Below are 4382 nucleotides of genomic sequence, written 5' to 3'. Positions count from 1 at the left end.
GGGGTCGAAGGGCTTGCCCTGGGAGTTTGTGCAGCCGCATCGGGGGGACTTTGAAGAGCAGTGCAAGGAGCCCTGAACAGCACGGCCTGAGCTGGTAGTTGAGGCTGCTTTAGGGAGGCCCCTTGGAAGAGAAATTCTCCAGTGCTTCCATGGACTTGGCTTTGCTTTCCCAGAGCTTGTAGGAAAGGGGGGAAGAGCTGTTTTGGGAGCAAGCAGGGGAAAACTGATGCAGGGTCAGACATGTTTCCGATGAAATTTTGCATGCTTTAGGAGTGCTCTTGTGGTTCCTGGAAGCCATGAGGTTCACCTGGAGGAAGATAATCTGCGCTTGCAGGAGGAGCTGGACAGGGCTGGCGCGGAGGTATGGAAAGCCTGTCCCCACAGGGAGAAACCTGGGGGTGCCTGTTGCTTCCTATCCATCCTGAAAACGGACAAAACAGTGTTCAGTGTGTTCATTGGGGAGTAGAAGTGAAACTTTGAAGGGACTTGAATGGATTGCAGTTCTTTGGGCAGAGGGGATGCACACAGACATGCAGCACCTGAGTTCTTCAGCAGCAGCTGGCTCCTCTCTGGAAAAGCTCCCCTGACAACTGTGGATTCTTCCCGTGAATTTACAGCTGCAGGAGGAGGAAGAAAAGCATCTTCAGTCTGAGCATTGTGTTCCTGACTTGAAGACTGCCTTGGATACCAAGACAAGAGAGGCAATAACTTCCTCCCAGAAACTGCAGGACCTCCTGGAAGAAGACACGCAACAGTAAGAGAGTAACCCAGTGAAGCGAGGGGTCTGTGGCTTTGGGGGATTGGGTGGAAACAGGGGGACAGTCAGTGGGATTTTGAAGGACACTTCTGCTGTGGCTTCTGTTCCTTAGCACAGTTTGTCTGGCATTGGACTTTCTGGTAATAAGAGCTGTATTTCTTCTTAAGCTTTGCAAGTGAGAACAGCAGATTGGAAGGCACTGTCCAGCAGCCAAGCGAGAGCGTTGAAGCCCTTCCGAGAGCCCTGCAAGCCTCTGCCTCAGTAAGCTGGTCCTAAATTTCCCTTTCTGTGACTCTTGAGCCTAGTTGCCTATTTCTGTGGGGCAATTGCCAGATGAAGTTTTCCTGGAGAGCCTGGGGAGCTCAGTTTCTGCCTTCTCCTCAGCAGAGGCTGCTCAGAAAGCAGTCTGGTCCTTTCCCCAGCTGCTACAAAAGCTCTGAGGGTATTTGGTGTGCTGGACACTGGAGGAATTCTTAGATTCTAAATGAGGAGTTTCATCATGAGCTCCAAGGGACCCAGAAGTATTGTTGACAGAAGTGTCTCCCAAATTCTTAAGTAGGTGTAAAGTTTCTTCTTTCTGTCGGGGAATCTTTCAAGTGTTTCCTAGGCTCGTTTCCAGTAGATGATAAATACAGTTGCCATGGCCACCCGCTTGAGAGGTTTTCCCAGAATTCACTGCCTTTAGACCATGCTGAGTTTCCTTTTCTTTTATTTTTCTGTGCACAGGGTGGTGAACTTTCCCAGCAGCTGGACATGGAGCCTGGAACAGGCATGCAGCTCGAGGCCCTAAACCAGGCTTTGCAAGAAGAGCTGTCCACTCTGCTTGGGAAGTGTGAACAACTGGAGAAGAGCAAATGTCAGCTGCAAGAAGAGGTGACAAAACTCCACCACCATTTGGAGACTTTGGTGCTGGATGGCAGCCAAAGAGAACAGTGTACAGGAGAGGTGGCAGAAGGAGCTGACCAGGAAAGAAGTGCAAAGCTACAAGAGGTCAGCCTCGTTTTGCAAGTAAGTGAATTTCTCCCCAGTGTCCACAGGCTCTTCATTAGGAGCTTTGAAGCAGAGTGCTCATTTGGGCTTCTTTCCCACTGCAAAGAATTGTTTGCCCTGGCAGCTCCTGGGTTGTGCCTTGATTGCTGCTGGGAGTGAGGAGGCAGAGCCGCCTCTCTGAGTAAGGCTGGGCCCTTGGAACTGGGTGTGTGCAATTTTGTGCTGGGCAGAGCTCTCTTTTTCTTGTGGTGGTTGAAGGTGCACTGTCTCCTTCAGGCACAGGCAGCCCACCAGGCCCCACTAGGACAAATTGAAGGCAGTCATTGTGAATCCATGAGAATCCAGTTGGAAAAAAGGATTAGAGATCTGGAAAGTGAATTGGAGAGGATCAAAAACACCCAACAAGAGAGAGCTTCTCATAAAGAAGCAGCACAGGGAGGGATGGAAATGTACAAAGAGCTGTATGTGGAGGAAGTGAAAACCAGAAGATGCCTGGCCAGGAAACTGGAAAGGTAAGTCCATGCTTGTTTGGAGTGGTAATAAGAGAGTCCTTTTTCTTCCTGCATTTTCCTTGGGAATCCATCTTCTCCATCGGGCCAGCATTATTGCCCTCCATTGGCCACCAGGGTCTGATGGAGTAGCCAAGACCCTCTCCTCGATATTTGAAAAGTCGTGGCAGTCAGGGGAAGTCCCAGGTGAGGGGAAAAAGGGAAACCCACTGTGCCCATCTTTGAAAGGGGTAGAAAGGAGGGCCCTGGGAACCGCCAACCTGTCAGCCTGCCCTCTGTGCCTGGGGAGGTGATGGAAAAGATCCTTCTAGAAGCTCTGTCAAGGCACGTGGATGACAGGGAGGTGATTGGAAGCACCAGCACAGCTTCCCCAAGGGCAAGTGCTGCTTGACCGACCTGGTGACCTTCTAAGATGGAGTGACTGCCTCAGTGGACAAGGGCTACCCATGTCATCTCCCTGTCATTCTGGAAAGCCTTTGACACAGTCCCCCACAACATCCTTCTCTCCAAAGTGGAGAGAGACAGACTGGATGTGTGGACTGTTAGATGGATAAGAAATTGGGTGAACAGTGCCATGCAGAGGTGGTGATCAATGGCTCAGAGTGCTGAGGGCCATCAGTGCCGAGTGGTGTCCCTCAGGGGTCTGGACTGGGCCCAGTGTTCTTTAATGTCTTCACTAATGATCCAGAGGAAGGGCTGGAGTGCGCCCTCAGCAAATTTGCAGCTGCCACCAAGCTGAGGGGTGTGTTTGACACAGCTGATGCCATCCAGAGGGCCCTGGTCCAGCTGGAGAAGTGGGCCCATGGCAATCTGCTGATGGTTTACCAAGAGCCAGTGCAAGCTGCTGGCCGTGGCTCAGGGCAGCCCCTGTATCAGTGCAGGCTGGGGGATGAAGAGGGGCAGAGCAGCCCTGCCGAGAAGCCCTTGGGCTGGAGGAGAGGCCGGACATGAGCCGGCGATGTGCGCTCGCAGCCCAGAGAGCCAATTGTGTCCTGGGCTGCGTCCAAGGCAGCGTGGCCAGCGGGTGGAGGGAGGGCATTCTGCCTCTCTGCTCTGCCCTTGGGAGAGCCCAGCTGGAGGGCTGCATCCAGCTCTGGGCTCCTCAGCACAGCAAGGACCTCCAGCTGTTGGACTGAGCCCAGAGGAGGCCACCAAGGTGCTTGGAAAGATGGAGCACCTCTGCTAGGAGGAAAGGCTGGGACAATTGCAACCCTTCAGCCTGGAAAAGAGAAGGCTTTGGGGTGACCTAATTGTGGCCTTTTGGGGTGTGAAGGGAGTCCACAAGAAGGATGAAGAGAGTGCATTCAAAAGAGCAGGTAGTGAGAGGACAAGGGGGAATGGCTTCAAATGGAAAGAGAGTAGGTTTAGATTTGATCCTGGGAAGAAATTGGTTGCTGTGAGGGTGGTGAGGAATTGCAACAGGTTGCCCAGAGGAGCTGTGGAGGCCCCATGGCTGGAAGTGTTCAAGGCCAGGTTGGATGGAGTTGTGAACAAGCTGGTCCGGTGGAAGGTGTCCCTGCCCAGAGCAGGAGGCTTGGAACTGGATGATCTTTAAGGTCCCTGCCAAGCCAAGCCATTCTAGGCTTGGATGCTGTCTGTGCTGTTTCTGTGAGACTGTGGGGGAAAAGCTGGTTCTTCCTGTGTTTCATGGTTTTCTTGACTAATTTGCTGTGCAGGCTGGAAAAGCTTCTGAGGATAGAGAGTAGGAAACTCCGGGTTAATGAAGAGAAAGGAAGTCAGTCCCAGCTGGAAGAAATGAAGAAGAGATATTCTGAAAAGGTCAAGGAAGTTGATAGATTCGAAAGAGAGGTGAGCTGCGCTCTGGGTGGGGCTCTTTGGTTGTGGTGTTCCTTCTTTTGAAAGCTGGGAGATGCTTTCCCTCTATTTCTTGTCATGTGGATGTTTTTATTCGCTTGGCTGCATTTTGGATGTGATGGGCTTTTCTTAATGCTCCTCCTGCTGTTCCAGTGGGAGATGACTCGAACTAATCCAGAGGTAGTTCTCCTTGTGGGGAAAGATGGAAATGTTGAGGGCAAAGCAGTAGGTGTAAGGGCTGATGGAGGCCAGGCTGTCCTGCAGAGGAGGGGCAAGCCAGGAGTGGCAGCCAGCCTGGCAGGGTGCGTGAG

The sequence above is a fragment of the Pseudopipra pipra genome, chromosome W (genome assembly GCF_036250125.1).
Source record: "Pseudopipra pipra isolate bDixPip1 chromosome W, bDixPip1.hap1, whole genome shotgun sequence".
Classification (NCBI taxonomy): domain Eukaryota; kingdom Metazoa; phylum Chordata; class Aves; order Passeriformes; family Pipridae; genus Pseudopipra; species Pseudopipra pipra.
Note: the sequence above shows the minus strand (reverse complement) of the source record.